The sequence below is a fragment of the Capsicum annuum genome, chromosome 8 (genome assembly GCF_002878395.1).
Source record: "Capsicum annuum cultivar UCD-10X-F1 chromosome 8, UCD10Xv1.1, whole genome shotgun sequence".
Taxonomy (NCBI): Eukaryota; Viridiplantae; Streptophyta; class Magnoliopsida; order Solanales; family Solanaceae; genus Capsicum; species Capsicum annuum.
Window position 1 is genome coordinate 10,585,861 of NC_061118.1, and position 16,702 is coordinate 10,602,562.

Here is a 16,702-nt window from a genome sequence, read left to right on the forward strand (position 1 = left end):
TGGAATATATGAAATAAAGATTAATATAAAGAAGAATCCCAAATCCTTGTAGAATCAGTACAAGAGGTTCTAACATAAAAAGAGTATTAAAGCAAAATATTAAGAGATATACACTGATACAACTTATCTCTGAATACAACTTAGAGACTAGTCTAATACATAAGAGAGAGATAAGTAATACTTCGAATGTGAGGATCTCACTCTAAGTCTTTGAACAAGGGCTGATCAGCAGGATGCACACATCAACATAAATAACCTATTCTATGATCTGCAGGCTACAGAAGTGTCGTATAAGTACCAATTGAATGGTAATCTATAGGCTACTGCCAACTGAGCTCCAATAAAAAAGCAGATGTACACAACATATAAATAGAATGGAAAGCACACCCAAGATATCATCAATATATCATCCTTTGGACTTTCCTGGTATCAACATATCATCAATATATCCTCAGACTTTGCCGGGTATTAATATCATTACGATAGTATCTTCCTATATTATCGGGTATCAATATCATCATAATAGTATCCTCCAACCTTGTAGAGTATCAACATCATCACAGTAGTATCCTCTGGCCTTTCCAGGTATCAATATAATCACAATAGGATCCTTTGCCCTTGTTGGTTATCAATATCATCGTAGTAGTTTCCTCCGTCCTTGCCAAGTATCAATATTATCACAATTACTATTACCAAATAAGATACCCTAAAATACACATAAATATAGATATATCACCATAGAGTATCTATCAAGTCAATACTTCCCAACTACTTGTTATTAGTTAACCAACACTTATTATAATAAAATCACTAGCTCACTAGATATCACATAACCTCTAGCTATTAGTCTAAAAATTATCCTTCACATAATCCTTATTCACGGGATAATAACTAACAACTATTTATTTAATAGTCAACATCTAACATCTATTCAAGGTTCTTCATTAGACCTAAACTGCAATTATCGCTCATTCATTATTTTTAACTAATCATCCTATGTCCTTTAATTATTACTAGACCATACACTACTACTTGTCACCTACCATCTTTTATTAACTGGCACTATTCATTAAATAACCATCGATAGCTACCGTTTTTCAACTAAGCAAGATTCATTAACTAATACATTAGATTCCTAGAAATCAGGTTCTATAGTCCCATAATAGATAACTAGCTACCATATAACTTAACCATCTAGCAAAAAGAGAAGTGATAAGATCACAGTTCAAATATAATCATATCATTTATAATGATAAATAATCATGAACGTACCAAATCTATGCATGTCATCATCAGTATTCAATCACTGGAATAGAAAGCATCATGATTAATATTTCTCTGTCACATAACGAAGATATATATATAAATAAAGATCTACATATTCTTATTCTTAAATTATATCACATCATTTATAATGATAGAAACTTCTCAGCTATTAAACTAATATCATAACAAAAACCTTGGCCTATTAATTTCTATAGATTAATCACAAAATCATAATCACGGTCTTAAGCCCATACACATATATGTGACTCATATCAATAGTCATAATTATAAGTCGTAGCATACCTTTAATCATCTCACACATAGGAGGCATCTCATATATAAAAGGCATAATATCAATAAGTATGTAATCATCTCTCACATAAGAGGCATCTGTAATACCCCGCTTGTTTTTAAGCTAGGAGATGAACCATTTTTCTTACATATGAAATCTCCTATCCTATGATTAATACTTGAGTACATGACTTACAATGAGTAGCTTAGCGATAATATAGCTTATGATGCATTAAGCATGTTCATATGAGTCACTTAAGGTAATACAAGCTAAGAGTTTTTGAATTCATCAAGTTTTAGTGCTTGATTTCATAAGGGTCATATTTGAATGACTCGATGTTAATGTGGTATTTTTGTATATTTATACCCACCAAATTATAGAGAATACAATTAGCTTTCCAATAATACCAATTTCATCAAAATCTGACACCCGAGCTAGGAGTTATGGCTTTGCGAAGTAGAGTGCGTCACCTAACCAATCGCACATGGCCACTAGAAAGTATATGCGGAGCCTATGTAAATAGAGGTGATAGCAGATACGACGCCTATGTAGATATAGGCGATATCATATGCGGCACCTATGTAAATATATGCGATATCATATGCAACACATATCTTATGGTTTCAAATGACTTAAACACTCTGTTTTCAGTTATTTTGAGGGTAATTAAGTCTTTAAACACTCCTTACACATCCCTAAACTTAACCCTATAAAATATATAGCTCCTAATTACATTACAACCCTAGTAACATCTTAATTTCATCATCGAAGAGCACTAAAAGAGAAAAACAACTAGGGTTGCATAATTAAGCTTGAAGATCTAATTTTAAAGAAATTCCCCAGTCAATCATCAAGAATCTTCCTTCTAAGGTATGCGTGAGTTGATTCATGGACTTCTTTCATCTATGAAGCTCAAGGACCATCTTCTAAATTATGTATTATGATATTTATCTTGTTGGTGGTTGATGTTCATGTGGTTGGAGTTTGATAATGCCTAAGATGGGATCTTTGTATATTATATATGAAGGATATGGTGATATGTAATGTATAAATATGTGAAATTGGTGGTTGAATATTTGTAATCTTGAACAATCCACCTATCCCTAAGATATGCATGTAAGGTGTTTGTGACAATAACTAAGGGAATAGAAATCATGCTTTTATTACATAATAGGTCCTAAATGACTATTCCATGTTCTAAGTTTATGTTCAACGTGATCCCCATGCTATTGTCTTGAATTGATGATTTTGTATGAGATGCTCATGATATTGTTGTGATATGGAATACCATGTTATTAAAGCCATGCAAGTATATACATGTGTGCATTCTCGATCATGTAATAGTTTGTTTAGAATCATTCTTATTATGAAATCCTTACTTATGATATTGTGAATTGTGCACTTTACTCTTATGATCAAGTCATTCATGTGTGTTAGTTTACTTATATCGAGTCCTGGGGGTACTTGTACCCAAAATCTATAGTGATGTGCCTTCAGCTAGTGTCATGTTTCAAGACATCCTCAGTCAAGCTATGATCCATAGATTTCAGTTAGTCTCATGACTCAGAAAAACTTAGAAATCTCAGTAGTTCAATAGTCCCAGTAGTTTCAGTACTCTCAGTCAGACCTCAGATCTAAAGTAGCTTTTCCATCAGTCAATGGAACTTAGTGAATTCAGCTTAGTTCATCTAAGAAAATATTAATAGATCAGTTAATCAATTTATAAATTAGTTCAATTTAGTTAGTAGGTTCAACGTAGTTAATCTTTTTAGAGTCTTTCAGTTGGGATTAGGGACTAGCACCGAGCGAGTGCAGGGATGGTGGTTTTTTCTGTTATAAAGGCAGATCTGTTATCAGTAATCCCTGAACTCCAGAACTATGTAGCTAGTGTAGGAAAGGATTCACCCTTCAGATTAAGGATATACTTGGAAATTATAATTCCTTAGGCTTGATTTCCTGTTCAGTGTCACCTTTCGGAGAGGCTTGACTATAGTAGAGGTCCTTACTCGTGGTACGGTATTGACATCCTTCCAATCAGGGAAAAGATTGGACCCCACCAGTACTGTATCGGTGCATGTCGGTTAGGTTACTACCTCTTATAGTCATAGTTATAGTTACAGTTTTAGTATCAGTCCTTTGAGTAGAAATCAAGAAACAGGACTGTTAGATACAATCATCGATCTCAGTAAGGAACTCAAATAGTTCCATTAATTCCTGTACCATCCCATTAGATTGGCTTGGTCCCATATTCGAACACTTATGACTAGATCAAGAGGTCACCCGACAAATGAGCTTGATCTCAATCTCAGATTCAGTCGAGTATTCTTATTATCAGTTTTAGAGATAAATCGTTAGCTAAGACTAATCTTAGACTTAGATGTTCAAATATAGTTTGGAACTCAGATATTTTTCCCTAGCATTAGAACTGTTAGATACGGTCATTCATGTTATCAATCATTCAGTATCTCAGTATCATGAAACTTATGTTGTCAGAGTTCTAACTCAAGTAGTTAGTATCTCCACAAGTTTAGTAACAGTTACCTATATATGTATGTATGTATTCTCACGTTCATATTAGTCAGGATGTTCATGCATATAAACCCTATGCATTTAGCCTACCTCCACGTATACTCAGTACTTTAGTTGTACTAACATATTTGCACTATGGTGCTTTCTTTTAATGTTAGAACATAGGTTTTAAGTTGCAGATTCTAGATCAGCAGTAGTAGTTCAGTAAGCAGTGAGTCCTCATCTTTCGAGGACATGATCGTTACATTTGTTATTCCAGTATTTCAGTTTATTTTCAGCTTAGGGAGTTAGTTGGGGACTTGTTCCTTTAACTCTTTATTCAGATAGTTTAGAGAATTTCAGACGATTATAGAGTTTCTCAGATTTCGACTTTAGTATTTTAAGTTTTGTTTTGTTAATGTGATACAACCTTATTTTAGATATTTTATTATTCAAGAGAGAACCTTATGCCTTCTTTGTTATGTTTTCGTATTTTATATCTATGTTATGCAATTACAGGTACATATATTAGTCATGGGTTAGCTTGTGGTCCTTTGGGGTCATGAGCATCGTGTGGCATTCTAGTTCAGAAAATTGAGGTATTACAAACTTGGTATCAGAGCCTAAGGTTCAACAGAGTCCTAGGATGTCTGAAAGCCACATGTAGTAGTGTCTTATACATGGGTGTGTTGTGTTCCACATTTCTGTTACGAAGTTTATAAGATGTTTTAGGAATAGTTTCCCTTCTTTCAGTACTCATATCATGCCAGTGATCAAAAGATCAAGTTGAACTCTAAATTTAATCTTTGTTCCTCTTCTATTTGTAGAACATACCTCCTAAGAAGAGAACAGGGAATCAGTAAGCCCCACAGCCCGCAGATCCTTTGAATGAAAATGTGTCACATGCAGAAATTCGGACAGCTTTGCAGGCGCTAGCCCAGGCTGTGACCACTAGTGTACAGGGCAACCGACAGACTACAGCCCCAACCCAGCAAGACGGGGATTTAGCTTTAGCCAAAATTAGAAATTTTATGAGAATGAACCCTCTAGAATTCTTTGGATCAGTAACAGGTGAGGACCCACACTTGTATCCAGAAGTGGTAAAGAAGATCACCCAAATCATGCATGTGTCAGAGAAAGATAGTGTGCAATTAGCATCCTATAGGTTCAAAGATATTGCTCATGATTGGGTAGTGTTGTGGAAGAAGAGTAGAGGGGAAGATGCAACTCCCATGACTTGGCAGATATTTCAAGATGCCTTCTTAGATAAGTTTTTCACGTTAGAGATGAGAGAAGCTAAGGTAGAAGAGTTTATGAACCTGAGATAAGGCCTCATGACGGTGAAGGAGTATTGTCTTAAGTTCAACCAGTTAGTTACGTATGCTCCTGACCTGATAGTTGACCCCAGAGCGAGTATGAGTAAGTTTGTGACTGGTGTGTTTGGGTTAGTATTGAAAGAGTGTAGAACAGCTATGCTCAATAAGGACATGGACCTTTCTAGGTTAATGATGCATGCTCAGTAGATAGAGGCAGATAAATCTAAAGAGAAGAAGAGATCTAATAAGAGATTCAGAATAGGTAGTTACAGCTTTTCTCTGGCTGGGTCACAGGGTAGTAATCATTCTCAACATAGTCAGAAAAATTCAGCCCCTATTCAATCTTCAGCTAGTGTGGCCACACCTAATTTTGGAGATGTTAGTCATGGTGGGGCACTAGGCTCCAAAGCCCAGAGTAGTGTTAGAAGTGAGCGTACTTATCCGCTTTGTGGAGATTGTGGCAAGAATCATCTAGGTGCATGCAGAGCTAATAGTCAGGTATGTTTTGGGTGCAGTAAGCCAGGCCATAGAATGAGGAAGTCTAGAGTGTTAGCTCAGAAAGGTAGAGATTCACGTGAGCAGGCTGCAAATCCCAGCACCAATAGTGGTCAGCGTCAGAATCGACTCTATTGACTCCAGACTCACCATGATCTAGAAAGTTTCCCCAGCCTAGATTCGGGTACGTAATAAAATTTTCATGATCATTGTATGCATTGTTAGATATTTTGCACTCGTTTGAGCTTATGTTTCCACATGAGTTAGTCAGCAACATTAGCACATCTATTTTAGTTCATGCATCATGCATTAGTCTCAGCTCTCTAATGTTTAGTTATAAACTAGTTCGTAGATGTACTGTGCATTACCCCAGTATCTCAGTAAAGTAAACATTCCTAGAGGGACATAGTGTCCCAAAGGGGAGATACCCCATCATTTCTTGATACTTTCATGTTCCCGTTATAAATTAATTATTAAGTGCTATGGCAGAATCAGTCAAGCTTTCAAGAGTCAGCTCAGTCAAATATTCAGGTATTACATATACGTGTGCAGTAGAGAAAGTACTATTAATAGTATCTTCACTCATACATTTACATATCATGTCAGTCAGGTAATCATGCATCAGATATGCATGGATTTAGCCTTTTAGTTGTGCATCAGATATGCATTCTCATTTTGAGAAAACTCACTTTATTAGAATCCTTGGCCTTATATTCATGAATCAGCTTCCCATGCATTAGATATGCATGTTCAGTATGTTGTGCTAAACTTTAGGTCAAGTCAATCATGAACCTAGGTTTCAGTAGTGTATGTCTTGTACGTACTTCATCTTATCATCTCTCCCGCCTCAGTTAATTTCCATTCGAGGATGAATGTTCCCAAGGAGGAGATATTGTACTACCCCGCATGTTTCTAATCTAGGAGACAAACCTTTTTTTCTATATGTGAAACCTCCTATCCTGTGATTCATACTTAAGTACATGACTTACAATACATATCCTAACGATAAGATAGCTTATGATGCGTTAATAATGTTCATATGAGTCACTTAAGGTAATACAAGCTAAGAGTTTCTGAATCCATCAAGTTTTAGTATTCGATTTAATAAGGTTCATATTTGAACGAGTATAACTCAATGTTAATGTGGTATTTCTGCATATTTCTACCCACGAAATTATACAGAATCGAATTGTCTTTCCAACGATACCAATTTCATCAAAATCCAACACCTGAGCTAGTAATTATGGCTTTGCAAAGTAGAGTGCGTCGCCTAACCAATCGCACATGGCCACTGGAAAGCATATGTGATATCATATGCGGCGCCTATGTAAATATAGGCGATAGCATATGCGGCGCCTATTTAGATTTAGTCAATATCATATGCGGTGCCTATGTAAATTTAGGCGATATCATATGCGGAGCCTATGTAAATATATGCAATATCATATGCGGTGTATATCTTATGGTTTCAAGTGACTTAAACACTCCGTTTTGAGTTATTTTGATGGTAATTAAGTCTTTTAACACTCCTTACATGTCCCTAAACTTAACCCTATGAAATATATAGCTCCTAATTACATTGCAACCTAATTAACATCTTAAGTTCATCATCCAAGATCACTAAAAGAGAAAAATAACTAGGGTTGCATAATTAAGCTTGAAGATCTAATTTCAAGGAAATTCCTCTATCAATCATCAAGAATCTTCCTTCTAATGTATGTGTGAGTTGATTCATGGACTCCTTTTATCCATGAAGATCAAGAACCATCTTCTAATTTATGTATTATGATGTTTATGTTATTGGTGGTTGATGTTCATGTGGTTGGAGTTTGATGATGCCTAAGATGGGATCTTTGTATGTTTTGTCTGAGGATATGGTGGTATTTAATGTATAAATATGATAAATTGGGGGTTGAATATTTGTAATCTTGATGAATCCATCTATGCCTAAGATGTGCATTTAAGGTGTTTGTGACAATACCTAAGGGAATAAAAATCATGCTTTTATTACATAATAAGTCCTTAATGACTATTCCATGTTCTAAGTTTATGTTCAACGTGATCCCCATGCTATTGTCTTGAATTGAAGATGTTGTATGAGATGCTCATGATATTGTTGTGATATGCAATGGCCATGTTATTAAAGCCATGCAAGTGTATACATGTTGTGTGCATTCCCGATCAAATGATAGTTGTTGAGAATAATTCTAATTATGAAATCCTTACTTATGATAGTGTGAATTGTGGACTCTACGCTTATGATCAAGTCAGTCATGTGTGTCAATTTCATTCCATGTAGTCTTGCGGGTTCTTGTACCCAAAAACTATAGTTGTGTGCCTAGAGCTAGTGTCATGTTTTAAGACATCCTCAGTCAAGCTATGCTCCATAGATTTCAGTTAGTCACGTGACTCAGAAAAACTCAAAAATCTCTATAGTTCAGTAGTCCCAGTAGTTTCAGTACTCTCACTCAGACCTTAGATCTCAAGTAGCTTTTCCGTCAGTCAACAGAACTCAGTGAATTTAGCTTTGTTTAGCTAAGATAATATTATCAGCCCTGTTAATCAGTTTATAAATCTGTTCAGTTCAGTTAGTCAGTTCAGCACAGTTAATCTTTTTAGAGTCTTTCAGTTGGGAGTAGGGACTAGCACCGAGTGAGTGCAGGGATAGCTATTTTTCCAGTTATAAAGGCAGAGCCATTAGCTGAAATCCCTGTACTCTAGAACCGCGTAGCCAGTGCAGGACAGGAGTCACCCATCAGATTAAGGCTATACTTGACTATTATATTTCCTTATGCTTGATTTCCTGTTCAGGGTCACCCGTCAGAGAGGCTTAACCATAATAGAGGTCTCTACCCGTGGCATGATATTGACACCCTTCCAATCATGGAAAAGATTGTACCCCACCAGTATAGTATTGGGGCATGTCGTTTAGGTTACTACATCCCACAGTCACAGTTACAGTTATAGTTTCCGTACCAATCTTTAGAGTAGAAATCAGGAATCAGGACTGTCAGATAGAGTCATCGATCTCAGTGAGGAACTCAGATAGTTCCATTGATCCCTAGAACATCCCATCAGATAGGCTTGGTCCCATATTCAGATGCTTATTATTATATCTATAGGTCACCCGACAGACAGGCTTGATCTCAATCTCAGATTCATTCGAGCATTCTCATTATCAATTTCAGAGATCACTCATTAGCTAAGACTAATCTCAAACATAGATGTTCAGATACAGTTTAGAACTCAGATAGTTTTCCCTAGAATTAGGAATGTTAGATACAATCATCCATTTTATCAGTCATTTAGTATCTTAGTATCACGAAACTCATGTTGTCAGAGTTCAAACTCAAGTAGTCAGTATCTCTACAAGTTTAGTAGCAGTTACATATGTATGTATTTATGTATTCTCACGTTAATATTAGTCAGCATGTACATGCATATAAACCCCATGCATTTAGCCTACCCCATGTACACTCAGTAATTTAGTTTTAATGACGCATTTGTGCTATGGTGGTTTCTTTTTATGTTACACCATAGGTTATGAGGTGCAGATTCTAAATCAGCAGTAGCAGTTCAGTTAGTAGTGAGTCCTCATCTTTCGAGGACATGATTGTTACATTTATTATTCCAGTATTTCAGTTTATTTTCAATTTAGGGAGTTAGTTGGAGACATGTTCCTTCAACTCCTTATTCAGAAAGTTTAGAGGCTTTCAGACGATTATAGAGTTTTTAGATTTAGACTTTAGTATTTTCAGTTTTGTTTTGGTACTGTGATACCACCTTATTTAAGATATTTTATTATTCAAGATTGAACCTTAAGCCTTCTTTATTCATGTTTCCATATTTTATATGTATATTATGCAGTTACAGGTATAAATATTAGTCATGGGTTAGCTTGTGGTCCTTCAGGGTCATGAGCACCGTATAGGCATTACAACATCTAACATCTATGAGGCATAATATAGATAGACATGTAATCATCTCTCACACATGAGACATCTCACAGCTAAGATGCATAATATATATAGCAATGTAATAGTCTATAGGATATCACATATCTATAGGTCATACATCATGTCTATGAGGAATATAACTTCTCTAGGCCAATTTACATATCTAAGAGGAACATCTTCTCTATAAGTCCAATAATCATGTCTAAATTAAAAAGTAACTCCATTAGCTAATCGTCAAGTCTAAGAGGAAATATCATCTCTATAGGTTAATTATCAAGTCTAAGAGAAAATAGCATCTCTATAATCCACATAACGTATCTATGAGTAATATCATCTCTAAATGCCCAATATCACAACCACTAGGAGTATCATAATCATAAGTGAAAAGTCACAATCCGATAACATCAATACAAGTTACAAAAATACGAAGTAACCTTATTCTAAGGTTTACTATCCTCATCTATGTCTAACATCTGCATTAAGTTAACATAAATTGACGTAAGCTTAGACCTAAGTGAGCTGAACGATCCCACTTCTAACCCACAATTTCTATAATTAGGCATACTATCCCCCAAACTAGGCTAAGGTATCTAGTTCATCCTCTAGATGTCAAGTAATAGATATTTAAGCCTAAGATAGAAACTTTGACAAGAAACAAAGGTACTCAAGTTAGCTATACCTAACTTATAGCATAAAGACTACCACACTAGCCCATTAACGCTAAATCTAAAAATCATGCTTCAAATACTAAAACCATATTCCAAACATAGCATTATATCATATTCATACTATAACTAATCTAAACTAAAGAGGGAAGGATATAGGATTCAAAAAGTCTATAAATATGTCATCTTATGGGTCAAAACCCCTAATCTAATCCCCAAACATCAATATACCAAGGCCAAGTTATCTTTTTATAATCAAGTATCCATACTCACACGTAACATATATCATACATCATGTAAGAAGAAAAGTAGCCAAAAGACTACCTCAAGGACAAACCACAAAACCTCACTTCATGCACCACATGCTCGCCTTCACTTTACAATCCTCAAAATGCCATCACACTATCAAAACCATAATCTACTCATTAATATGAGTCTAATGATACCCATATTGCACTATTATAATTCAAGTCAAAAAATGACACCAAAACCCAAGTGCATCCCACATATAGAAAATAGATTTTTGAGACCAACCCAGTATTCACACATGAATAAAGAATCATAAACCTCAAAGAATGGGTGATAGCTAAGCATCCTTTGGGCTAAAATCAAGTCCTAAGATAAACTAGGTTTTGGGATCAACCTAAGAAATTCAAACATGAAGTTAGGAAATTCTTACGTTAATCTTAAACATAATCAGGATACATGATGATAATTAAGCTCCCAAGTGACCCCCCATCACTGATTTTTGAGTTATTACACTTATTTTAGGGTTTCTTAATCCAAATAGTGAAGGGGAAATGACTTAAACATATCTTGGGGCTTTTATATAGCCCCTACAGGTACTCAAATGTAACAATAGTGGTCCTACAAGCCGTGATTTTGCTACTCGCTATCGCATATTCTTGGCCTCGATCACGATTGTACCGGATGACAACAAACTCAAAAAAAGGTTTTTGACCCTAGAAACTCATCTGGAATCCAAAGAACATGATACAATAGTGATTTTTAAGTTTAAACTACATTTAAAATTCATTGGAATAATCAAAACTTTCATTGGAGATCGTTTAGGAAAAAAGTGAGGCCCACACCTATAGGTTCATCAATTTTTAAAAAATTTGTTCAATAGCCCAATATATTTCTATGAGATTTGAAACCTAAATCGAGGATATTCTTTTCCTAAAATTGATATTTTAGATGCAATGGCAAAGTTGGATTTTTAATCCGAGGTCATTTCAACTAAATTTGGGTCCTACACATATTCTTTCCAATTATTAACTTTTCAACCAATGGGTCAAAATGATATCGGGTGCATTAGAACCCAAATGAAAGGTCTATCTAGACTAAAATTGATATTCTAGATCTTTTAGCATAGCCAAAATTGGCATATGATAGCTTTTCACTGAAGTTTTTACCTGATGGCCATTTGGAATGAACGAAGACTTCAAAATAGGGAATTAGATCTAAAAACCAAAGAAAATTCCCAATAATCAAACCATCTATTCCTACAAGTGATAAATGACTTGGGGAATCTATGGAGAATTTCAAATAGTGAACATAAGCATAAATATAGAAAATGGTATGAAGGCTCATTACATTATGGGTCCTATCTTTATAAAAATAAAAAAAGATGTAGGTAAGTAGAAAGTGATAAACTTTAAGATTGGTGGTGATGGTTCCTTGAGGTACCAAGAGAGGTTGTGTTTTCTTAGTTTTAATGTCTTAAGAGGTAAGATTTATGCTGAGGCCCATGATTCATGGTATATAGTCCATCCTAGTTCAACAAAGATGTATCATGACCTCAAGGAGATTTATTAGTGGAATAATATGAATCGGGATATGGCAAATTTTGTAGCTAAGTTCATTTTTGTCATCAAGTGAAAGTAGAGAACTTGAAGCCCGGTGGTTGTCTTAAGAGATTGAATTTCCAGTGGGGAAATGGGAGATAATTAATATGAGTTTTATTGTTAGACTCCCACAGTATCGCTAGCATTTTGATTTGATTTGGGTCATCATGGATAGGATGACTAAGTCTTCTTACTTCCTCCCAGTAAAGAACAATTTCACTTCTGAGGATTATGCTAAGTTGTTCATTGAAGAGATCGTGAAGTTGCATGGTACTCTAGTTTCCATCATATCCGATTGGGGTACTCCACTCTCATCATACTTTTTGAGTAATTTTAGAGAGGATTGAGAACTAAGGTAACTCTTAGTACCACTTTCCACTTGTAGACGGATGGTCAAGAAGAAACAAAGATCCATGTTTTGGAAAATATGCTTAGGTCTTTTATGATTTACTATAATGGTGTTAGGTTGACCACTTGCCATTCATAGAATTTACTTACAATAATAGTTATCACTCTAGCATCGGTATGGCTCCTTTTGAGGCCTTGTATTGTAGGAGATCTAGATCTCTAATTTGATGATTTAATGTTGGTGAGGCCGAGGTGTTTGGCCCAGATTTGGTTCACCAAGCAATGGAAAAGGTGAAGGTGATTTGGTAGAAACTTAGGACCACCCAAAGTTGCTAAAAGTCCTATGCGGATGTGAGGCAAAAAGACTTAGAATTTGATGTAGGAGATTTTTCCTAAAGGTGTCTCCCATGAAGGGAGTGATATGGGTTGTTAAGAAGGAAAAGCCCATTCCCTATTATGTTGGTCCATATTTGGTTTTGAAGAGGATTGGTAATATTGCTTACGAGTTAGATTTGCCTTCTGATTTGGACTTTGTTCACCCGATGTTTCATGTTACGATGTTGAGAAAGTTCTTAGGTGATCCTTTGACCATTTTTCCTTTAAAAAATATGGGTATTTCAGATTCCTTGTCTTATGAATAAGTTCCAGTAGAAATATTGGATCGGTAAGTCCATTAGTTGTAGGCCATAGATGTGGCTTCGGTAAAGGTTCTTTGGAGGAACCCACAGGGTTGAGGAAGCTATTTAGGAACCCGGGGAGAAAATGAATTCTAAGTACCTATTCTTGTTTCTCGATTAGGACAATGGTGTTAAGGTATGCATAATCCCATACAATTTTTTCTATCTTTATTAAAAAGGGATTGTAAATTCCTTGGTACCTTTGTTTTCTTCCTTAAAGGTAAGAGTAATGATGTTTGGGGTCTTATCTACTAGTAGATTCCCTATCCTATTATTCGAGGATGAATGATCTTAAGAGAGGGAGTATGTAATGCCTTAGATTTTTGGCCCTTCAATTTTTTCTAAGTTTTGAGCTCCCTACCTTATCTATGACTCTCACTTAGCATGTGCATTATATGTTTGTTGAAATAGTGATAAGAGAGGAATGACTTAAATGCTTTTAATGGTTAGTGTGATCTTTCATGGGGCATAATATGATCATTCTTGAAGTATAATTTTAGTCCAATTGGTCCTAAATGTTTAAAAACCGGTAGTTATTAGCATCCATAGATTTTTTTGATCAAGATGCCTAACATAAAATACATTAGTGATGTCTAAGTAATCCAAGAGACACCAATGCTTTCCTCACTCTATGATAGGTTGGGTGACACCATTCTTAAGGTCATTGGGTCATTCTTGTTGCCATTGGGGTTTATGGATGTTCTATGCGCTAGAATGGTGGAATTTGAAGATTGTGTGATAATGTAGAGTCTAAATTGGTGAGTGTTGTGATGTAAGAGTCCCATGAGTTGTAATGATGATGTTATTTTGCATTAACCTTCTTTATTTTGTTTTATTTTCTTTCTTAATAGATGAAAATCATAAAAACATGTTTTATCCTTTTTCTTTTGCTTTGGTTTTGGTCTTTTTGTGTTGTAAAGATATGTCTCCAAGGATGAATTTGCCACAGGATGCTAAGAAGGCAACCTCCCCAGATAAGGACAAGGTACAAGCTATAACTAAAATAAGCAAAGAACCAATCTCTAAAGTAATCCAATAAGGCCTGGTAGTTCAAACCAAGATGAGTTGTATTTTATAGAAAACACGCATAAAGGAGCTCAGTCTTATGAGATTCCTATTGACATAGTATAACCACCCATTGACAACTACCACCACAGGGACCATTTACCTTCCTCTACTCTCTTTCTATTTTGCATTAGGGACAATACAATGATTTTTAATGGGGGTGAGTCATAAGTGGGAATTCATATTATTCATTTGATGGTCCTTACCTATTGTTTCATTTGATGGCATTGGTTTGATTAATTGTACAGACATACCCATACTCTATTCTTACATATATCGTTTTGATTTCTATTTACATTTTACATTTGTGCTATTTATTTGCTTTATCCATTGTAAGGCTTGCACTTTGATGCATATTTACTTTAGACCTCACAGGGCTTCTTCCTCATTATTGTCATGGATTTGGATTGGCCCTTATTGAGTATATTGAAGATAATATCGCATGGAGCTCTTTACGGTATTGTTCCATACAATTAATATTAATGCGACACCCGATTTGTTACGCATTGTTCTTTTCTCCTTTTGGATATATAGGTCCAATAAACTCCAAGGGTTTTCTTCAAAACTCTATTCTTTACTAAAGAGAAAAAAGTTTGTTTAATTTTTTGATCTTTTGTCTTTATTTTAGTTTAGTTTCTTTGTGGAATCGAGTGATAGTTCACCCATGATGTATGATAAAGATATATACATAGGAGAATTATCTAGTCTTTTGAGTTGATTTGAAATAGAAAATAGTTTGAAAATACTTTTAAATATCATTATTAAGTAATGAAATGATTTTTAGAAAAAAAATATAGTTCTCTTTCTGAAAAAGAATAAGGATGTTTTTGAGCTTTCTTGAATGAGAACATAAAATTCAATTTTGGGCTCTCTCTTTACACGGATAAGTCCTTGAATTGGAATAACTTATTATGCTTAAATTTCTCAAATTAATTGGGAGACTAACTTTTTGGTCTATGAGCACGATGCTATATGTGGTGAGATTGTTGAATAATTCTTGTACAAATGTGCAGTCTAAAACTTTTCCCGAGTTTATTCAAAGAGATATCCTAGGAAAGCTTGGTTTGAAGGATGACTCGAGGCCATCTTTGACCCATCACATAGCCAAAGTCCCACATTAACTATTTCCCTAGTTAACACCATTGAGCCTTTTGCCCATTGTTCTTTCATCTTGTAATGATAACCATGCTAAAACACCTAAAACCTTTTAAAATATTCCTTTTAGCACTTAACCTCCTTTGATTCATCACATGATTCTAAATAATAAGATATAGGCTAAATGATAAGTTTAGGGGTTGTGTATTTGGTAGAATAATGTAAGGTTTGTTCCTACTCCTAATTTGGGGAAAGAATGTGATACACTAAGACAGGCCACGAAAAGTATATGTAAGGTTGGAAAATCATTTGATTAAGAGACAAGAGATATGCTTGATTATAAAGTTGAATAGCGTATCCCATATAACTTGAAGTAAAATGAGACAAATGAGGGGTTAATAAGAGCTTAAAGTTATAAAATCTCTTGAAAAAGTCAAAGAAGTGTAGAAAGAAAATGGTGGGTTTGAATTGTTTGGTAAATGCTAAGATAAAGGTTAAGAGAAACAAAAAAAATGGTTTAAAGGTGAATAAGGTGGATAATTTGAAAAATTTAGGGTAGAATGGGATGAGAAATTGCATTGAAGGGGTTCTTGTAGTCACTTAATACATTTGTTACTTCCCACACCTTAAATCGTCATCTAGATCTGTAAAACCTTGGTGATTCCAAACTAGGTAAGTCTATATTAGTGAAAAAGAACACAAAAGGTAAGCCTATGGTTCTATTCATTGTACTTGAATTTCTTTACGAGAGTGAGTGTGAATTGTTTCACTATTTGAGCTTCTTTAAGAATTGAAATATTTTTTCTGTGTGGAGATAACTCTTGCATGTAAGCGGTATCGAGACTTTTGGATAAAGGGTGATGTCTTACTCCCAATTTAGGTAACTGAGCAAATGTGTGTTGCATTGTGAAGATTACAATGATCTTTAAAGATTTTGTGTTACCTCTTGAGATGCTTTGTTGATTTTAAAGGTTCATTTGATACAAACTTGTATCCTTGCTTCTTAGATTTGTGCTTACTAAAAAAAAATTATTTGCTTAGTTCTATGACATGTTTGAGAAGTATTTGTAGAGCTTTTTTAGCCTAGATCTTTAAGTTTTTTTGGGTGGTTTTAAGTTGTAAATACCCTCTCTCATTAGATTATTCTTGGGTCCTTGATGACAAGCAATATT